Source organism: Humulus lupulus, chromosome 1, assembly GCF_963169125.1.
Source record: "Humulus lupulus chromosome 1, drHumLupu1.1, whole genome shotgun sequence".
NCBI lineage: Eukaryota > Viridiplantae > Streptophyta > Magnoliopsida > Rosales > Cannabaceae > Humulus > Humulus lupulus.
Window position 1 is genome coordinate 126,935,519 of NC_084793.1, and position 23,530 is coordinate 126,959,048.

Sequence of the window (23,530 nt, forward strand, 5' to 3'; positions counted from 1 at the left end):
TGCAGAGCACGACTCGAGACAATCCTAGGGTCAGATAGCGGGAAAAGTCACAACGGGACTTAAGATAAGACTTTGGGTAAGTTAGGGGTATTTTAGGTATCGGGTAGTGATTTGGACTATCGGGTTACGAAAATAAATATATGGAGATATATTTGAGGTTAGGATGTCTAGGCGGGAATATTGGGGGATTTTACCGTTTTGGCTTCGGGGACGGTTTCGGCACCCCGAACCTTGGGATTGTGTAACGACCCAAAATCGCTAATAAGGCTTAAGGGCCTTGATTAGTGTGCCAGGAGGGCATGTTGGGATTTATGTGTGATTTTATGAGTTAAATGCATGGTTATGATTTAAAGCATGTTATATGACTAATTGAACATTCGAGATGCATGACTACGTGGTTAGTATGCATGTTAAGTGAAATAAATATGCATGTGGACCCCGTTTGCATGATAGGGGTAAATTGGTAATTTTAGCCCGCTGAGGGCATATATGTGATAATTGTATTCTGTGAATTGTACCACGTGAGTGTGGTGTTATTGTTGTGATGCACGTGTCGAGACGGTCCTAGAGAGCAAGTTAACTTAAGAGTCACAAGGGGATTTCTATACCCGACTCGGGAGGAGCCTAGGGGTACTTTGGGAATTTTATGGTTAAGTAGAGAATTGGCGGTTAATGGTTATTGGAGATTTAGTAACCTGGGTAACCATTAGTTACTGCTGAGAGTAACAAGTTTAGGTGAAAGAATTGGTAGAATTGCAATATAGGAGAAAGGACTAGAGTGCCCTTGAGGTGTAGTTAGCAAAGGGTTTTGATGAAGGGGTAAAATGGTCATTTGGCTGGGAATTAGATAGGTTGCAGCTGGGTATTAAGGGGTACACGGTTTGGGGCTTGGTCATTTGTTGTTTTGATGAAAATTGAAGAGAAGAAAAAGAAGAAGGAGGAAAAGCTAGGGCATGAAGAAGAAGAAGATGAGTGGAGGAGCTGAAATTGGAGACTTAGGAGATGAAGGAAGCTTAGGGTTGGATTCTTCATTCAAGGTAAGGATTCTATGTAATTTAAGGCTTGTTTCTGTTATGGTTTGAGGAATTTAAGCATGGTTTAAGTTTGGTTTTGGGTTTTATATTTTCTGAAGTTGAAAATCAAAGATGTGGATTTTGGGGATTTGATTGTGTGTTTGGGTTTCTTTGATGATGTTTATGAGTTGTTTAATGGTCTATGTGGGGTTTTGAATTGATTTTTGGGGCTTAGGCGTGAGTTTGGGAGTGTTTTGGACGATGAAATGCAGAGGAAAAACCCAGTTTTTCCTGGGTTCGCGAAGGAGCGCCGCGGCCCTTGCGGGTAGCGCCGCGGCGCTACACCTTTTTCAGGATGGGAAATTTTGCAAATTTGAGCTTTTGCTCTGGGGGTTCGGGGGATGTTTCCGATGAATTGTTTTAGGAATTTGGGAGTCCCGAGAGTGTGGGATTGGTCCCGGGAAGTGGTTTTGAATTTGTTAGTATTAAAGGATGTTTCATGTGTGTTGTGACTAGGATATTGGAGAGGCTCGTGCTAGAGGACCGTGCTCGCAGCTTTAGTGCATCAGGAAGCTCGGAGTACAGGTAAGAAAACTATAACACCCGTAGGATAGGGCATGGGCCCATAGTGTGATTGCTGGGCACGGCCATATATTGCATGATGAGATGATTGCAGGGCACGGCCCTATATTTTGCATTACATGTTAGGGTGTAGACTTAAATGAATTGATATTTGTTTGAATGTTGTTTGAGTTATACTATATGTGGTTATAGTGGAATGATGCGGTGCGGAGCCGAGAACGGCGTAAGGCCGAGAACGGCAATGGAGCCGAGAACGGCGTAAGGCCGAGAACGGTAGTGGGGCCGGAAGTAACACTTACCACATGGGATGCTTATAGTCAGGGTGGGACCCAGTGGATACATGTGAGATCCTTACGGTGAGGACCGAGACCCCAGGCTTTGCTAAGGCTTCTAGGGCGGCATGGCCGTGTTTGCTTAGTCTAATGGTTGACTTGTTTATCTGTGGATTATCTGATATGATTAACTGTATAATATTCATATGTTATGTTCTGCATGAGTTTTCTTGCTGGGCTTCGGCTCACGGGTGCTCTGTGTTGCAGGTAAGGGCATAAATTAAGTCAACCAACCATGAGTACGGAGAGCGTGAAGCGACGCGTACATGTTTGGCCTGCCCGACTGCTTTGGTTGGGGGTTTATTCGAAAATGGCTGTAATAATCTATGATTTTTATAACTGATCAATTGTAAACTTATTTTAAGATGTAAATAGTTTTCAAACCTTATTTTGGGATCCCAAATGTTTAATACTAGAAGTTTTATTGAAACAACGCATTCTTCTAAGAGTACAGCCTTAACTTTTAATTAGTCACACTTTTGTTTCAAAACCTCGGTTAGCGAGTTCTTTGCACACTGTTTTGTCTTAAAACTCACTTAGTAACGACTCTAAGGAAGTAGGGCATTACAGATTGACTTAGCAATAAGATAGACTTAAGGAAACTTTTGGAAGAAAGATAAACCGACTAAAACTCTTTTCTTCAGTTCTCTCTCACTCTTAAGGAAAAACAAAGGGGAAGGAAAACACAGAAATCTTAAGGGAATCAAGCTGGAATTTCTGAGGATTGAGGTGGGGATTTGGAGGCTTAGTTCAGGGATTAATCAAGAACTGAGTCAGGGTTAAGGTAAGCAATTTAATCTTCTCTTCTGTGGTTGGAAATTCTGGGTTTTGGTTAAGTTTTGAGGCAAACATGGTTTTGATGTTTTAAGGCAGAATTGAGGAGGAAACTTGGGGACTTAGCTTGGCTTTGGCTTGGTGAAGTGGTTCAGCAGAAGAGGTAAGTTTCAACTCATGGTTTAGAAGTTTTAAATTGGATTTGAATGACTGGTTTGAGTGTTTATAGCTCTTGAGTTTCAGAAATTGAAAAGAGAAGATTAGTGTGTGTTAGGCGGTGTTTTTTGTGGAATTATGTTGTTTAAGTCATGACAAAGGAGTTGGGATTAATTGCTTATGAGTTGGGGAGCTTTAGGATGGTTTAAGGTGAGGTTTCAAGCTTAGAAATGATGGGTTTTCTGGGCACAAAGGGGCAGGGCCGCGGCTCTGTTCTAGAGCGCTGCGGCCCTAGGATGAAAAAGGACCAAGGAGGCTCGGCCATGGGAGGGCGCCGAGGCGCGTGTTTTGTTCAGGATGGGCTTGGTTCTGTTTTGAGGCTAGGGCCATGGCTAAGCTTCAAGGGCCACAGCCTTGGGTGTGCACATGAGTTTTTGAGGGTTTTAGGCACGGGAAAGTGGTCTAGTATGCTCGGGATTGGTTTCACCACAGTGCTTGGTGGAATTCGGATTCCCAGGAGTTAGTTCTGTAACCAGAAACCTATATTCGAGTATTAATGGAACCCTATACTTTGGTTGTGACTAGGTGATAAAGGCTTAGGCTCAGGAATAGATTGTGCTTGAGGGGCGTGGCTCTTAATCAATAATCGTACAGACTAAAGGTAAGAAAACTACACCTGGTTGAATATATGTGATGGGACTAAGGGCTCCCTATTGTAAATGCTTGAAAAGATGGTATTATGCCATGCAAGCCATTTAGTGAACCAACGGCCTAAGGGTGCCAAGGGTTTCACTAGCGCACAGGGCGCGGCTCGGCCACTGGTAGCCGAGGACAGCTTATTATGCAATGAGCTCGGTTTAAGTGGGCCGGAGTCAGTGGGTTTAACAGAGGGTGCGGCCTAAGTCGTCAGCCCTGAATATTATGTGATATGAGTGTAATATGTGATTGATTGTATCTTGAATCTGAATGTATGTGCTGAATATCTGTTGTGGATTATCTGATGGGAGTACATGCTTAATGAATTAACTGTCTGTTATCATTGATTGAGTTGTTTAAGATGTTTTCTTGCTGGGCCTTGGCTCACGGGTGCTACGTGGTGCAGGTAAAGGCAAGGGCAAGTTAGACCAGCCTTGATTGGAGAGCTCAGCGAGCAGAATGTACATAGCTAGTTGCCCGGCCGCCACGGTTGAGGTTTAGGCAGGGACGCGAGACCTGAAGACTGTCTATTTTTCCTTAATATTGCTAGTGATTACTCATGTACATTGGGGAGTCTGTAAACTTATTTCAACTCTGTTTTCTTATGGGATCCCGTGTTTATAATAGTTTAAATATATGAAATGAGTCTTTTGAGACCAAAACCTTTTTAACCCTAGCTCTTACATGTTTAGTGACACGTTTTTAAAATAATGGCTTGATTTGCGAGTCTTGCACCTTTATAAGTACACAGTGTAACGGTCTTGGCTATCCAGGGCATTACAACTTGGTATCAGAAATTAAAATGATGTTGTGATGAGTATTTTAGATTAGGTTTATACTGGCTTAAGCTTCTGAAATCATGTAGGAATGTTTGTGATAAATGGAGTATAATATTGGGATGGTTATAAGAGGTTTTGAGTGAGGTTTGAGAGTTAAAAATGGAGGTTTTTCTGGGTTCGAAGGGGTTAGGCCGTGGCATAGTTCTTGGTGAGCCGCGGCCCTCCAAAGTTGATGAGTGCTGGAGAAGGAGGGTGGGCCGCAACATGGGGCATGTAGGGCCGCGGTCCGTGTCTGGTTTTATGCGAGGATGAGCCTCTGGTTACGGCCATGTCGCAGCATAGGGAGCTTGAGCCGCGGACCTTAAGGAAATTTGGGTTTTTGGGATTTCAAGCATGGGAATTTAACCTAGGGTGCTCGGGATCAAATCTACTACCGTGTTTGGTGGAATTTGATGTTCCGTAGACTAGAACCTTGTCTAGAAGCCATTTTCACAGTTATTAATGGTGTCCCTTTTCTTGGTTGTGACTAGGTACTAAGCTAGGGCTCGGGAAACAGAACGTGCTCAAGAGGCAACTCTCGTAATCAGTACACTTGGAAAGTAAAGGTAAGAAAACTGCACTCGGTTGTGAATTGGTAATGGGACTAAGGGCTCCCTAATTTTTATGCTTATTTAAGGGTGGTATAATGCCATGTGAATGATAAACAAACGGCCTAAGAGTGTCGGGGTTTACATTGGCGCACAAGGCGCGGCTCAGCCATTGGTAGCTGAGGATAGCTTATTATGCACTGAGCTCGGTTTAATTGGACCGGAGTCAGTGGAATAAATAGAGGGTGCGACCTAAGGGCATCAACCTTGATTATTATGTGATTTGAATATTATTATTGATTGGTGGATTTCTCATGTTGAATAGCTAAATGCTGATTTATTGATTCTTTGGTTATGTCTGTGGGTTATGTAATTTAATGTGGTATGCTAAGTGTATGAACATGCTTTAAGGATTATTCAGTTGATATCATTGTTTGTACTATAACGTTATGTTTTCTTTCTAGGCCTTGGCTCACAGGTGCTACGCGGTGCAAGTAAAGGCTAGGGCAGGCTTGAGCAACCCTGAATCGGAGAGCTCTAAAGGCAGAATGTATATGATCAGCCGCTCGGCCGCCACGGTTGAGGAGGAGATAGGAACAGGAGGACCATAAATGTCTGTTTTTCCTTTAGAGTGGCTAGTGGTTGTCTGTACACCGGAAATTTTATAAATTGACTTTCAAAAGCTGTTTCTTTTGGGATCCCTTGTGTAAAACGTTTGATTGTATAAAATGTATCTTTTGTGACCAAAACATTTTAATCCTAGTTCATTAATGGTTCCAATTACACATTTTCAACTAATTGACTTAATTAGCAAGTCCTGCACATTTATAAATACTCAGTGTAGCGGTCTTGGCTATCCAGGGCGTTAAAACTTGGTATCAGAGCATCCTAGGTTTAAGGGTTCCTGAAGACCAGCTGGACGTGTACATTCGCTGCTAGAGACAAGCTCGATTCAGGGTTTGGTAATGCGTATATGTGTTTATATGCTTGTGTTCTTGAAAAGAATTATGAATGTTGCTATCTGTTGGATTAATAGGAAGCATGAGATACTGATAGGGCCTGGCCCTTGACTGAAAATTGGACCGGAGAACTAGGTCTACAAATTGAAAAGGTCTATTTACGGTCTCAAACAAGCATCTCCTCAATGGTACTTGAGGTTTGATAAAGTTGTAACATCGTTTGGTTTCATAGAGAACACGTTTGATCAATGCATTTATATGAATTTTAGTGGGAGTCGTTAAATTTTTCTTGTTCTATATGTGGACAACATTTTACTAGCGTGTAGTGATTTGGGACTACTAAATGAGACCAAACTTTTCATGTCAATAAATTTTGATATGAAGGATCTTGGAGAAGCATCTTTTGTTTTGGGGATTGAGATTCATCGTGACAGGAAACGAAAAGTTCTTGGTTTATCTCAAGAAGCTTATATCCATCGGGTGCTGAAAAGGTTTAACATGAATCTATGTAAACCTAGTTCTATCCCTATTATGAAAGGGGACATATTTAGTAAGCAACAATGTCCTATGATGGACCCAAAATGGGTATGTTTTAAATATTTATATCACAAGTGCACGAATCGTTCATATAGAATAGTGATCGTGTAAGCAAGGATGTCGAACCCAAAGGAGTTGTCTAAAATAAAAAAGAAAACTATTTTAAACAAAAATTAATAAATTGTAACCTAGCTCCAAAGATTGATGAGATTTTTGTATCAAGAAAATAAAATAAAATATAATAATAAAGATATTAAAGACAATATATATACTTAAATAAATAATTGTAAACAAGATGGTAGAATAAAGATTATTAAGATAATAGAATCCACAAAATATAAGTTCAATAATATTTATTACTACATTGATTTCCAAGTTTTAGTAATAGTATAAATTAATCCAACCATTACTTCTTCAAATTAGATATTCTATTTAAGCACAAGTTTTTATCAAAATATAGGATTTATCTTCACATTTTAAGATATAATTTCAAAGTATTTAGTGTGAATCAATCTAAAGAAACAATAAATAAATCAATGAATATTATTTATAAGGCAAAACAAACTATTTTTGTTCTAAGCATTTGATGTGCACAATTTAATGGCACACCTTAATCAAATAATATTATAATTTTGCATTGATGAAGAACAAAGTGTTAATATGTGCTAACAATAAAAAATACATGATATTTAAGATGGAAGAAAATATTTTAAGAAGAAAAATCCATAAACTTTGTTGCACAAATGGGAAATCAACATACAAAATAAATATTATCTAGTTATATATTGTTTCATCATCACCATAATAATCTTAAAAATATTAGAAACTCATAATTAGAATAAAAATTAAAAACCCAAAAATTACAAACATAAATAAGAAAATTTGGAGGAGAAACCCTCAAATTTTTCCACTAAAAACTCATAGAAAAATGACCAAAAAGAAAAAAAAAATGAAGAGAATGAAGTGGTCTTGAAAGTGTAGAAATTTTGTAGTGTGACCTCTAAAAAATAAGCACTCCAATCCCATATTTATAGCCAAAAAAGTGTTTAAATTGATTAAATTAAATTTGAAATGAAGAATAATATGAAATATACATGTAAATTTTAGGCGTAATGATGATTTTGTGGTGAAAAATGTAAGAAAGTGGGGTAATTACTACAACAAAATAGACATTTAATGGCTATATGGGGGAGACATTGTAGACATTTAATGTCTCCCCCTATGGGAGACGTTGTTGAATGAGCCATCTTAAGTGGCTCTACGATGACTCCCATGGGGAGACTTTGTAGACATTCAACGTCTCCCCCTGGGAGTCATCATAGGTACCTACTGTTATCCAAAAAATTAGCATTGATGACAGGGCAAGTGATCCCTAGACACGTGGCTGACACCTGGAAAAGTTCTGCTAGAGTATCGACCAGAAGACGCATTAGGAGCAGTAAGCAGCCTGGACTTACCTGCGACCAGTCTGGTCGATAGTTCCGCATACAAAACAACATTAATGAGAAGATCTTTGTAAAATCCCGAATTTAACTCACACAATCTCCTGAGTATCCGATAATTCAGGAAAGAATATCTGTAACAATCTTTTGTAATCCCCCTTGAGCCTATAAATAGCAAAAGATAGCTCAAGGAAGGGACTTTTGGCTTTTGAATCATCAGAGACTATAGTAATTCTCCTAGTAATATTGTGTTGTTCTTGAGAGGTTAGTGAAACTCATTGAACCCTTGTTCTTTGATCACTCATTTGGTTCTCATATCAATAACAATCTAAGTGGACGTAGGTTATTACCAGATCCTGGGGCCGAACCACTATAAAAATATGGTGTTGTTATTACTTTTTGTCATTACGTTTCTCTCTACATATTCATTCATATCAAGCATATTCTGACTCCGTGTCAATTGGCCAAATCTTGGGTCAACATTCTGGTGCTTTCATTGAGAGCTTGATTAATCATTGCTGAAGAAAACTAATGGCGAAAACTGGAAGGAAAGCTGGATAGGCGGCCGCTGCTGCGCCATCAAATCCACCTCCTCCTCCCCCTGCAAGTGTGGCGGAGGATGAGCCACATCTGGACTTTGAGGAGGAAGAAATGGATGATGCAACGCTGAAGAGTACCCTAGGCGCGTTGCAGGAAGAGCTGGTTAATCTGAGGGCCAGTCAGGAGACTGCTACTGGAGTTGTGGCATGGCAGCAACAGGAGATTGAACGGCAACGTGCGGAACTAAGCGAAAGGCAGGCGGAGATGGACCGCCGCCAGAGCGAAGCCATGGCAGCCCTTGAGGCGGCCTTGCAACTGGCTAGAAATTAGGCCACACCTACCTCGCAGCCTGACCAACCTGCGAATGGGCCACCCCAGAGGGGTCCTAATCCAAGCCCACCGATCCAGCCTTCAAGTCCACAAAGGCCTAAGCAGCCTCAAGCGCCCCATGACGACGTCCCGCTGGACCCTGAGGCGCAGCCACCATCCCAAGATGCTCGGGGTATTCCCCCGCAACAGAGGCAGAATAGGGCCGAGCATCAGCCTCGCAATCCTAGACGCCATAGGGATGATGGGCCAAACCTACCGAACAGAGGTCAGTACCCTCCTGGTAACAGGAGGGACTCAGAGTTAGGCTCTGCGGTCCGTGGTCCCCCACGGCATGATAATGCACGGGGACACCACGACCAGCGCAGGCCGCCCTCTAACGCTCAGGACGTTTCGGCCAGAGATGGAAATAGAGGGAATAGCCGATCCCACCATAGCCAGTCGAGGTTCAGAGATGGCCATGGATATAACGAGGCTGACTCAGGCAAGGGAAACGCTGGCCGAAGGAATGAAGAAAGAGGTAAAGGCAGGAGCCAGGTACCTCAAGATGACAAACCCAATAGATGGAATGCCGGGGGCAGCCCAAACAAAATAATGTCTTCAAAAGGCTCGGGGGTAGCGAGCAGCGGAGAAGAGATGAGGATTTGCGTGACGTACTCAACGATCGCTGCGAGCACATTGGTGAGAACGTCCCCCCGCCAACAGAGGCCACAGCGATTCCTGCCGCTGTACAGGCCCAGATAGACGCCCTCAACCAGGCAGTACAACAGCTGGTCGGGGGAAGGACATCTTACATCGACCACGATAGGAGGAAAGCACTCCTTTCGTACAGAGGATAGCTAATGCCGAAATTCCGAGCAAGTTCAAAATGCCTACACTCCCAAACTTTGATGGGTATGGAGACCCAGTGTCTCATGTCAACAAGTTTGAAATTTAAATGGACATTCAGAAAGTGTCCGAAGACGCTCGGTGCAGGATCTTCCCTACAACACTTTCTGAAGCTGCGCAGGAATAGTTTTTTAAGTTCCCTCTTGCAAGCATAGTTTCTTGGGAAATGTTCATAAGGGAGTTTTACGGACAGTTCTATGCAGTTCGTGTACATCCAACTGAAGCAAACCAGCTGGTCAAAATTCGCAAGCAGGATGGGGAGTCAGTAAAGGACTACATCCAGCGCTTTATGCGAGCGGTGGCTGGAGCAAAATCGGTGGGGGACGAAGGCAAAATGATGGCTATTACCACAGGGGTAAAACGTCGTTCTCCCCTCTGGAAAAGTCTCCGAAAGGAAGGAGTGAGAACTACCCAAGAATTTTTAGACCGAGCTGATCACTACATCAAGCTCGAAGAAGCCATTGCTGATGATGGAAAGGCCTCGAGCAAGGATAAGAAGGCTTCCGAACCCGCCAAAGCCGCCAATGGTTCCAAACCTAATGGCAACGGAAAAGGCAACGGGAACGGCAACGGCAATGGCAAGAATGGTGGAAAACGGCCGTATAACGAGCCTTCCACCTCCGACAACAAACGAGCCAAGGGTAATCGTTATGAACCTCGGTTCACTAACTACATTGCCCTCGTTGAGTCTCGGGGAGAGGTTTATCAGGCCACAAGTTCTAGTGTGCCTTACAAAAAACCTGGCCCCATTCGGAAGGATATTTCGAAGAGAGACACTACCAAGTTCTGTCGTTATCATAACTATTACGGACATGACACCAATGAATGCAACCAGTTGAAAGACGAAATCGAGTTCCTTATTAGACAAGGACACTTGAGAAGACACGTACGGGCCTCGGGAAATTCCCAACGAGAAGCTCTGGGTGGAAATGAGCAAGCACCCACGCGCCAACATTCGCCACCCTTACAGCCTGCCCCCGTGACTGGCACACTCTTAACCATCTGTGGTGGCCCGCACCTCGCGGGAAATAGCGGAAAGGCTAGGGAACGATATGCTCGAACTCTGCGCCACGACCAGGACATCGAGATGATGACTGTGGAGGACCGTGCACCAAAAAAGGCTCGGTCAGAGGAAGGTGAGATAACCTTCTCTGATAGCGACGCCCATCACGTCAGGTTCCCACATTCTGATCCGCTGGTCGTGGAGATCCAGATGGCCAACATGATGGTGAAGAGAGTACTGGTCGATACAGGAAGTTTAGTGAATATCCTGTATAAATCAACACTGGAACGCATGAAATTGTCCGTTAAGGATTTGGAGCCCTGCAACCAAACAATATACAGCTTCTCTAGAGAAGGACTTGGCCCCGCCGGATTGATCAAACTCCCAGTAACGACGGGTACAGCGCCTGCAACAAGGACATTACTCGCCACCTTTGTAGTGGTCGATTGTCCTTCGGCGTACAATGCCGTTATTGGAAGGCCCATAATGGTTGATCTGCGGGTCGTCATCTCTATGTGGCACTTGGCCATGAAGTTCCCAACAGACGCGGGGGTAGGACGCATGTTGGGAAACCAGAGGGAAGCCAGGGAGTGCTACAACGCCTCAATCACAAAGGCAAGGAGTGGAACGTCGAAGAGCGCTACTCCAGATAGGTCGCAGATGGCAGTTGATACACAAGCCCAATCCGGTGATGAAGTCACCAAATAGGGTGTTTCCCAAAGGAGGATAGAGATTTGGATCCTCGCTTTGGGGATTTTGAAGAGAATGTTGGACCCGTCGAGGACCTGGAGGAGGTCCAACTCAACAAAGAAGACCCGACCAGAGTCGTAAAGGATGGGAAAAACCTAGAGCCTACCACGAAGAACGCACTGGTGGAATTTTTGCGAAAGAACCAGGAGGTTTTTGCCTGGTCGCATAAAGACATGGCTGGGATAGATCCCGCAGTTATCAGCCATGTCCTGAATATAGACAAGACCTTTCCACCCGTGCAACAAAAGAGAAGGCTGCTCGATAAAGATAGATCAAGAGCCTTAAAAGAAGAAGTCGAGAGACTAAAGGAGAATGGGTTCATAAGGGTGGCATTTTATCCATCGTGGGTCTCCAATCCAGTACTGGTTCCCAAGCCTAACGGCAAGTGGCGGACCTGTGTGGATTTTACAGACCTCAATAAAGCCTGCCCAAAAGACTGCTTCCCACTCCCAAGAATCGACCAGCTGGTCGATGCAACGGTAGGACACGAGATCCTCTCGTTCATGGATGCATATTCAGGCTACAACCAGATTAGCATGCACCCCACAGGTGCGACTTACCAACGGCTAGTCAACCACATGTTTAAGGAGCTAATTGGAGTAAACATGGAGGTATACGTGGACGACATGCTGGTAAAGTCAAGAGGGCAGAAGGACATGTGAGGGATTTACAAGAGTGCTTTAGTGTATTGAACAAATACCAGATGAAGTTAAACCCCCTCAAATGTTCCTTCGGAGTTGGATCAGGGAAATTTTTGGGGTTCATTGTAAATTCAAGAGGAATCGAGGCCAACCCTAACAAAATAAAAGCCCTGATCGACATGAAGTCGCCAAAAAGGATCAAGGATGTACAAAGTTTAACCGGAAGAATCGCAGCCCTAAGTAGATTCATTTCAAAATCAACAGACAAGTGTGTCCCTTTTTTCAATCTACTTAGAGGAAATAAGAAGTTTGAATGGACGGGAGACTGCGAGCAAGCATTCCAGGCCTTGAAAGCCCATATGGCACAGCCTCCCATCTTATCAAAGCCAATTGAAGGAGAAACTTTGTTTATTTACCTGGCAATTACTGAAGTTGCTGCTAGCGCGGTACTAGTGCGAGAGGAGGAAGGCGTACAAAAGGCAGTCTACTATGTCAGCAAAAGGCTGATCGGGGCAGAATTGAGATATCCACCAATCGAGAGGTTAGCATATTGCTTAATCCTGGCCTCTAGGAAGCTACGCCCCTACTTTCAAGCCCATCCTATTACAGTTCTAACTGACCAGCCCCTTCGGCAAGTCCTCCAAAAACCAGAAGCGGCTGGACGATTATTAAAATGGGCAGTCGAACTGGGGCAGTTCGATATAACCTATTCACCGCGAGCAGCAGTCAAGGGAAAAGTCTTGGCCGACCTTATTGCAGAGTTCACCGAACTCCCAGACAGCGAGCAGTGCAAACAGCCTGAAGCGCCTGAGCCTCAAGACAAAGCTCCTTCGTGGAAGTTATTCACGGATGGGTCCTCCAATGAAGCCCACGCTAGAGCGGGAGTGATATTGATAACGCCGGAAGGGCATCGATTTCACTGCACCATCAGGTTCGACTTCACCGTGTCAAATAATGAAGCAGAATACGAAGCACTCCTCGCTGGATTGAGGATGGCAAAGGATATGAGCATAAAGACGCTTGATATCTACAGTGACTCACAGCTGGTGGTGAATCAGGTCCTAGGAGAATATCAAGCGCAAGGCTTGAAAATGGTGGCCTACTTAAATAAAACAAAAGACCTGCTAGCCCAGTTCACGAAGTACACCCTCCAGCAAATCCTGCGAGATCAGAATTCAAACGCGGATGCCTTAGCCAAACTCGCGAGCGCGAAGGATGCTGACACTTTGAACATCATGCCAGTAGAGAGACTGAGTGAGCCAAGCATTCAAACAATCGAATCCAGTATGGAGATACCGATGGAAGATACATGGATGGCACCTTATTTGGAGTATCTGACAAATGGTAGCTGCCAACAGGTAGGAACAAAGCCAGAACTCTAAAAAGGCGAGCCGCTAGGTACATACTGGTCAATGGTGTTATGTACCGAAGAGGATATTCAATGCCACCACTCAGGTGCGTTACACTAGAAAAAGCTAAGAAACTCATGAAAGAGGTGCATGAAGGCTTCTGCGGGGATCACGCTGGGGGGCAGAGTTTGGCAAAGAAGATTCTAAGGCAAGGCTACTTCTGGCCAACTATGAACGAGGATTCAATGGAGTTTGTACGAAGATTGGATAAATGTCAAAGATTCTCCAAGATTCCACGAGCAGCTCCAGATGAATTAAAACAGATGCAAAGTCTGTGGCCTTTTGCAGTATAGGGGATAGATTTGATTGGATCCCTACCTACAGGGAAAGGCGGAGTAAAGTACGCAGTCGTAGCAGTCGACTACTTCACCAAATGGGCCGAAGCAGAACCGCTCGCTACCATCACGACCAAGAAAATCCTTGACTTTGTTATCAAGAACATTGTCTGTCGATATGGTTTGCCTAGGAAGATAGTTTCAGACAACGGAACCCAGTTTGACAGCGACTTATTCACCGATTTCTGCAAAAGACATGGAGTCATTAAAAGCTTTTCTTCAGTTGCACACCCCCAGGCGAATGGGCAGGTCGAAGCCGTGAATAAAACTCATAAAGACACCCTGAAGAAGAGGCTCGAAGAAGCTAAGGGAGCGTGGCCAGAGCAATTGCCTGAAGTCCTCTAGTCGTATAGAACGTCTCACCGAACAGCGACAAGGCATACCCCATTTTCCTTGGCCTACGGATATGAGGCGATGTTGCTTGTCGAACTAGATCCCCCCTCACATCAACGTCTGACATACGACCAGGACCAGAACAGCCAACTCATGATGGAATCCCTAGACTCGATTGACGAAATACGGGAGAAGGCTCAACTCCGAGTTGCTACATACCAACAAAAAGTGGCCTGGTACTTTAACTCCAAAGTTAAAGAAAGAAAATTCAACGTCGGAGACTTGGTGCTACGACGTTATTTCTTAAATACCCGCGACCCTACTGCTGGAGTGCTCGGACCTAATTGGGAAGGACCTTACCAAATTGAAGAAGTCCTTCATTCGGGCACCTACAAACTTGCACGCTTAAACGGAGATCTCATTCTGCGTTATTGGAATGGAGAACACCTGCGCAAGTATTATCAGTGAACAGTTCTTCTTAAAGGACTGGCTTGTATTAATTTTTCTTTTTACAAGTTTAGCAAAGAGGGTTAGCCACGCTATATGGCTAATCGCTCGTATTTGTAAGATTCTATTTCAGAATCACTCGTAAAGACATGTTTAGTCCATTTTTAATACGAGATTATAAGGGACTGTGCGCAGCCAGTCATTCTTGCCAACCTTTGTGAATTTATATTTGCAAGTATTTGTTCATTACGTGTGTTGTTTTGCTGTATTACAAGTATTATTTTTGTACACGAACAGGAATGTTCGAACAGGTCATGGTCAAGGCAAGTGACCAAGGACCTAAAGCTCCTCGATCACTTGGGGGGCATATAAGGCACATCGATAGCAAAGCATACCATGAGGTATGTAAACACATGAACAAAATGAGTGAAAGCATGCTGAGGTACTTAGAGTATTTTTCAAAATTTATATTTTGTTAAATCATGCCAAAGTACTATGCTAAGTTCGGTCATATGGACAAATGTTATAATAAATGAAAATATTATAGCATCATGCAACCTTTTACACCGCAAGCATCACTGCTTGGATGTAACTGTTCAAATAAAAGAAAAAGATTTACTGCCCGTGCAGTAAAGTTTAAAATAAAAATATTGTCTTTACATCACGACCCGTGGGTCGTGTAATCAAAAGGAAAGAAAAAATAATGGAAAATATCAAGAGGCATTTGGGGCCGGAGGGTCATTAGCAGCATTCTGGTTGACAGCATCCTCAACAACCCCTTCTTCTTCAGCACCAGCCAGACTTGGGGAAGCAGGGATCCTCGCTCTTGCCTCCTCTTCAGCCAGTTGGGCAGTGCAGCGAGCCAGCTCGGCATCCCTTATATCCTCTGAAAGATAGCTGAAGTCGGCTCCCTGATTGTGTTTCCAGAAGTTGTAGAAACATCGGAGCGTCGTCCTCTTATACCTTTCCAGATTTTTGGAGTTGTCGAGCTCCAACTGCTTTACTTTGCCCTCGAGAGTGGCGATGGCCTCGTCCTTGGGTTTGAGCACCTCTTCCAATCTTCTGATTTCGCGAAGGTGGGTGCGGCTGGCATCTTGATAGTCCTGCCTCGACTTTATCGCAGCTTCCTTCACAGCTTCAGCCTCTGACAACTTTGTCACCGCAGCATCCCTCTGTTGGACCATCGCCTCCAACTCCTTGGCGTGCCTGGCCTCTGCAGCCGAAAGCTCCTCGGCTGCCTTCACTTGGTACCCTTCAATGGCCTTTGCCCTAGCCTGCTCGATGGTGGCCTGGGTGCGGGTACGAGCAGTGGTGGCGGACAGTAAAGCCTGAAGACAAAGGATAAGAGTTAGAACCTGTGGCAAAGACCAAAAGACTAAGGCCAAAAGGATTAAAGAAGTACTTATGCTGGCTATTTCGTTCAAGGTCCTGTTCAGGATTAGGTCGACCGTCATATTTTCTGCCTCAACCATAGCATCCTTGACGCGGTCATTTTTCCCGATGAACGCAATGCGGTCTTTTGCTACTCGTACGGCACGGCTCGAGAGTTTGGCCCCAAGGGTCTCTTCCCGCCTATCTTGTTCCCTGCTGGGTGCAGCCGGAGGAGGGTTCTTTGGAGCCGGAGGAGGGATCTTTGAAACGGGAGGAGTCTCTTTCTCGGCAGGGGCCGGAGGATGAATAGTAGTTTGCCCAGCTGTCACGTCCCTGGGAGGGTCCTCTGTTCGACTTTTCTTGGTCGGTCTCTGGCTTGTTTCGCCAGTTTGTCTTCGTGACGACTTCCTGCGGAGCTGAGGAACTTCTTCTTCCTCCTCAGCATTGTATAGATCGAAGACGTTGGGAGTGGCCATATCTGCACACGAGAAAAAGCATGCAAAAGGGTAAAGATAAAAGCAGATGAAGACTATCTATCAAAACGAAAAAGAAGGTCACAAAGTTAATACCCGAGCTACAACTACTGGTCGGTATACTATTGACTCTATTAGTCACACACTCATTATCTGGCATGAAGAACTCTGGCCCTAAATTTGGAGTATATGTAAAGTTTCCCTCCCCGTCAAACAAATGACAGGGAATTGGCAAGCTACTTAAAAGCAAAATAACTTTACCATTTTCATCAGAGGATTCCCCCAGGTCCACAACTGGCTCTTTGGCCTTTTGTTTCCCCTTGCCTTGGGAAGCAGAAGGCCTTTCTGCGGAAGGATTGCCCGTGGGCTCCCTGATTGTAACCCTCGTTGGCCTCCTTCGAGGAGGGGACGCGGGAGGTTGCTGCTCAGGAACCCCCTCGGCAGTGGCATCGTCTACCACGGACCCTCTTGTTTCATGGCGAGGAGCCAGGAGGCCAGACAGCCTCAAGTTTTCATCGGTAACCAGGGACTTCACGCTTTTTTCTGCGTCTGTCATCCTGGCTAGTCTATTGGACCTCAACACCATGTCTGGTGTTGGGGTCGGACGTAACCATGGGCCTGAAAGACAGATTACAGTTTGAGAAAAATGAAAGGAGACACCTTGATTAGAAGTATCGACCAGTCAAAGGCAAGCACTTACCTCCTCGAGCGAAGGCCAAGTTGTTGCTGGTTATGTCCGGTGTAAGGAAGTACTCCTTACTGTACTGCCCCACGTTCGATATATGTGTGGTGTCACTCAGGAACGTCCGGTTGGTCTCCTGGTGACAGAAGTGGAAGAAACCCGTTCCATATTGTTGCTGGTTGGATTTAAGGTCAAAAAGATAGTTGACCTCATGAGGGGTAGGTTCTGGCCATTTCTTGAGTTTATACAGGATATAGAGTGCGGCCAGCATTCTATATTCGTTTGGAGTAATTTGGAAGGGCGCGACACCGAAATAATTGGCCACCCCCTCATAAAAAGGATGGAGAGGGAGGTAAGCCCCCGCCTCTAAGTGATACCGAGACCAGGCACTATATACGCCCCCAGGGAGGTTAGCCCTTTGGTCTGCGGCAGGAATTGTAATGGAAACCCCTGTAAGAGGGTATTTCCTGAAGTAGTTAGCAACCATCCGCGTGGTCACTAAGCTGGTCGGAGAAGTATACCACTCGACATCAGGAAAATTCTGATGGCGAGGGCGGGCCCTAGTTTGGATATTAGGGTCAGGAATAGGATTTGCTCGACCACTGGTCGAGGGAGCCCTAGCCTGCGAATCAGGCTGGGGAGGAAGGTTTGGACTGTTTTCAGACTCAGGTCTTTTCTTGCCTACGGATTTGTAACGGGCCATTTGAGGAGGAGAAGGACGAGGTCTAGTGGAGGATCGTGAGAAGGGAATCTCATGAACTCGGTCGGCCGGTTGTTCTTCGCCCTCGAGCAGCTGGGCGAGAAGGTCGTCGTCGATGGGCCGTTCACCTCCCCACAAATCTGGCATCAATGTCTGCAAACAGAAGAATGGGGAGGTGAGGATAAAGAATTTTTAAAAGCTTTTTAGAATAACGCTTCTCGAGTATGAAAGCCAAGCTTTTATACAACAGCATTCTAACAAAAAGCTAAGTGTTCCATACGAACAGTTTGAAAGACGGATCAAAGGGTGAAAGTAAAAAGTTTTTCAAAAAAGCTTTTTCAACTCCCCTTAGGGCGGGAAAAACCTATTTTCCAACTAGCCTACAGATCGAATTTTTACTTCAATCTTACATCCTAAAAGTATGATCCTGACTATTAAACTAACTCGTAACCCTTTTTTGCCTACAAAACATTCTACTCACAAGCATCTCGAACCAGAAACAGATAAACTTATACAGAAGCATGCACCACGAAAATTTGAAGCATAAGAACTCGAAAACTTACCAAGAAAATGATCGTGGAGATGGAAAAAGGGCCTTCGGAGATCAAGGAACTCTCGGTCTGAGCCTTGGAAGTACAGAAGAAACGGTCTCCGGGGACGATCAAAGCTCTGACTTTTAGGGTTTCTTGTGAAGACAATGGCATGCGTAAAAAGAAAAGGAAGATTCCGAAGGTATTATATAAGTTTGTCTGTGGCATTAAAAAGGTGTAATCATCAGTTTCCCTTTTTCGAAGTATGGGGAAGGGAAATGGCAGTCGAATTATCTCTGGGGAGTCGAAAAGACGTGATTAGACAGAAGTAGGTTACTATTTCCAAGAACACACGAAGGGTTCTGACACGTAAGGCGGGGTTACCGAAGAGTCGTTCGTCCAAAAGTTTATTTATTGCTCGTGATAAATAAACTTGGGGGGCAAATGTTATCCAAAAAATTAGCATTGATGACGTGGCAAGTGATCCCTAGACACGTGGCTGACACCTGGAAAAGTTCTGCTAGAGTATCGACCAGAAGACGCATTAGGAGCAGTAAGCAGCCTGGACTTACCTGCGACCAGTCGGGTCGATAGTTCCGCATACAAAACAACATTAATGAGAAGATCTTTGTAAAATCCCGAATTTAACTCACACAATCTCCTGAGTATCCGATAATTCAGGAAAGAATATCTGTAACAATCTTTTGTAATCCCCCTTGAGCCTATAAATAGCAAAAGATAGCTCAAGGAAGGGACTTTTGGCTTTTGAATCATCAGAGACTATAGTAATTCTCCTAGTAATATTGTGTTGTTCTTGAGAGGTTAGTGAAACTCATTGAACCCTTGTTCTTTGATCACTCCTTTGGTTCTCATATCAATAACAATCTAAGTGGACGTAGGTTATTACCAGATCCGGAGGCCGAACCACTATAAAAATATCGTGTTGTTATTACTTTTTGTCATTACGTTTCTCTCTACATATTCATTCATATCAAGCATATTCTGACTCCGTGTCAGTTGGCCAAATCTTGGGTCAACACCTACGATGACTCCCATTGGGAGACTTTGTAAACTTTCAACGTCTCCCCCTGAGAGTCATCATTGGCTTTTGTATTTAAAAAATATAATAATTAATTAATTAAATAGTTATATTCATATTATTTAATTATATATATATTGAAATTAAATTAAATATATTAATTAAAAAATCTAAATTACATGCAAATTTAAATTGTGAATTTTTATTAATAAAACCGAAATGTGTATATAATATGTTTTAGCTAGCTAAAAATACAAAAAATTAATTTGTTGTTACACATACAAAATAAACAAATATTACACTAGCTGGCTAGACATATAGTAAGATAGAAAAAGTAAACAATAAAAACCTATATTTTGGGACGATGACTTTGAACTATTGGTACTATATCGTTCACTCACTATTGTGATATTTCATTAATCCGTGCTGGTGTATATGGCGAGGTGTTTAGCTACAAAAAATATAAAGTATAATATATTATTTGATTATATATACTTTAATAATAAATAAACCGTAAACTTTTTATAAATTTATATATATATATACATACCTCTTTCTTCAAGTAACGTCCAGGTCTATCCATATCATTTCCTATATCTATGAAAAATTAAACAAAAAAAACTAAATAAGCATATGAAAAATTGGATAGCATTTCCCTTATATTAGTAACCTAACCATCTGTCAATCTAATCAAATAAGCACAACACAATACAAATATAATAATAGAATACATAATTCTAGACAAAATTGAGCAGCATTTCCCCTATAATAGTGATCTAACCATCTATGAACAACCAGCCAAACAAATCAAACAACACACAATAAGTTTCTTCCTTATAGCTCCGCAGCACACAAACAAATTTTCCAGAACCTACTTCACTAAAACACACAGTCCTCAACCTTCTGTTATCACTGCAACACACAATTTTAATTTCAGAACCTACTTCACTATGGAAGAATATTTAAGATATTCAAACTACTCTAACAAAAGTTTAATAATACTAAAACAAGAAATAAGATAATGTATTTACCTCTTGCAATTAATAGTCCTTGCTAGCAAATTTACATCACTTTTGCAATGCGCGCACTATGTTATTAATTAAAACTTTAAATTAATTAAATATTAAAAGATTAATAAATTAATAAAAAAATATAACTATATATAAATAACCTACTTAAATGTTAATAAATATTACAAATATATATAATTTTCTAATTAAATAATAATATAAATTAAAAAAAATTATAAACATACTAACTTGAATTGCTATTTAGTCTGTAAAATTAAAATTAAATTATTTTTCTTATTTTAGACAAAGGTATTAAATACATTTTAGCAAAACATATTTACATATATATACTTAACAAACATTAAAAATTAATTCAAAAATATATAATTTTCAGAATAAATAGTAAATAAAAATTTAAAAATAGTAAATAATGTCGTATCATGTTAAAATTAAACAATGTAATATCTCAAATATACATAAAACTTATTTTTCATACTTTAAACTAATATTTCTAATAAAACCCACAAAAACTATAAAAAAATAAGCACAAAAAAAATTATTTCTGTAAATCCTATAATCGGTATTTTTATAGAAATATCTTTTTCTTAAAAGATAAATTGGCTGTTTCCCTTTATTATAATTTTCGGAAATCCACTTTCCTATTTTGTGAATTTTGGATAATTATAAGCTTCCTTATTTAGCTTAAATTGTTCCAATTTGTTTATAAAGGGAAGTTTTATATTACAAATATTCAATACTTACCCAAAGTCATTTCTAGATTATTTGTTTATATATTTTCGTGCAGCTCAAGAATTAATAAACTGGAAACTGGATCCTTAATATCATTAATTGTTGTTTCCTTTTTGAGCTTGTTTTTTATCCGACACAGGTCTGAGCTATCCCCACCAAAATCGTATCTGTCGAATCAGCATCTTCTAAAAAGGCAACTCTTCATCAATCAAGAATATCTTCAATTATTCTTGCCTTTATTAGAAGAGTTCTTTCTCAGCCTTTATGAGCACGAAAAATGACTCTATAAATAGGGCTCCAAAAGGCAGTGAGAAAAGCGAACTCTTTTGTGCATTATTCGTGAGCATTATTGTAATATTTGTGAGAGTTCCTCTTTGTATTCAAGATCATAAGTATTCACGTGATCTTGTAGAAATATGTGTGTTTAGTTTTTAGTGGTGAGTTTATACCATGTTCATGAGTGAATACACATTGTAATTTGAACACAACGTTTATAGTCTTCAGGAGAAGATTTTTACAAGCCTTGCGTCGGGAGGATGCAAGCACTCGATGGCCATTGAAGGGAGTTCAAGTGGTTGAGCATTTTAATCAAGATCAGATTGGTGAAGAGAAGTACAACAAAGTTGCGGCTAATCTCAAGAGGGAGTCTTGTTTTGTTTAAGTCAATATTTTATACTTGTGATTCTTTATTAATTGGTTTTATTCTCTGGGTGTGGCCCTAAGGAGTAGGTTATCTGAAAGGGTTTCTGAACCTTGTAAAAATTCGATGTGTTCTTTATTGTTTTGCACTCTCTCTTTATTGTGTTCAGTTTCTATCGTGACAAGTTTGGATTTTGTCCCGACAGAACTGTAATCTGTGTAAACAGGTAATTACCATTCCGCACTTTAATTAATTCACATGGTTTAATTTATTTGGTAATTACTAAAAACGAAATTTCAATTAGTATCAAAGCAGGTCACTAAACTACAGCGATAGATAGAATCCCCATAAAAATACCACTAGATCGAGCACCAGTGATTTCGTATCTGGTCAAAATCTTGGGAGGCCTGTGCCCCATAGAAACTATCTACCTGAGACTGTCCCTTGGCCAGTAGGTCCTGACACAAGGTTAGAATTCTAGCTCTTCCAGAGTGGTATCTCACTGATGGCTGGCACGAGAAACAATTTCTTCTATCGATAGACAACAAAGAAGGATAAGTGGATCGTCCAGTTCAGAGATTTACCCGTTCTTTACTCTACCAAAAGCCCTCTTCAAAAAGCTAGGGGCTGGGAGGTCTGAACCATGTGGCCATAAATTGGGAGAATTTGCACCCACTCTAAATTTCTGGGGACATGCAAAAAATGTCTTTTGGAATTTTTTGTATTTGATTTATGATTGTATTTGTTTTATTAGTTAGATCTTGTATTTTTTTTTAAATGAATGGAATTGGGATATGGATGGAATATAATGAAATAGAGCCACTTTGAGGAAAAGAAAGTCAGTTTCGGGGGTTCATTGATTAGTACACCTCCGGTGTTGGTAAGGTCGGGACCGGGTCATCCGTCTCCGGTTTGCCGGCCAATAAGATTCTAATTCTAAAGAAGAGGCATTTTGCGTAAGTAAGAACTTAGTGAGATTTTGTGGTTTTCCATTTGTTTTGTTTCTTGTGAAATGTCTATCTTTGTAGAAGGAGGATCTATCACTCGCCCTCCATTACTGAATGATACAAACTATCCATACTAGAAAGTAAGGATGAAAGCTTTTATCAAATCCCTTGGAGATCAATATTAACTGGTTGGACACCACCTGTTGAGACAGATTCGAAATCCTGTAAGGCACAGGTAAAATCTGAACTTGAATGGTCTAATGAAGAAGATAAATTGTCAATTTATAATAATAAAGCTGTACATGCAATTTTTAATGGAGTTGGTGAAACTTATATAAAATTGATTTCCTCATGTGAGTCTGCTAAAGATGCTTGCGAAATCCTTCAAACTCAATTTGAAGGAACCACTGATGTTAAGCGATCTAGGCTTGTAATGTTGACCACTAGATTTGAAAATCTTCGCATGTCAGAAAAAGAAACCCTCACTGAGTTTTATGAAGAATTGTCTGACATTGCTAATGACTATTTTGCTTTAGGAGAAAAGTTGTCTGACTTTGTTTTGGTTAGGAAAATTGTTAGATCTCTTCCTGACAGGTTTCAATCCATGATCACATCCATTGAGGAGGTAAATTGAAAGTTGAGGAATTGATGGGATCTCTTCGAAGCCGTCAAGAGAAATTAATTACCGTGAAAGAGAAATCAATTGCCTTGAAATCTTCCAAAGAGAAAATGGAAAGCTCAGATGAGGAAGATGATGATGAAATGATCTTGTTATAAAAAAAAATTTAAGAAGTTTATGAAAAAGATTGGTAACAAGAAAAACATGTATAAATCCTCCAAAGGTAATAATTTTTCAAA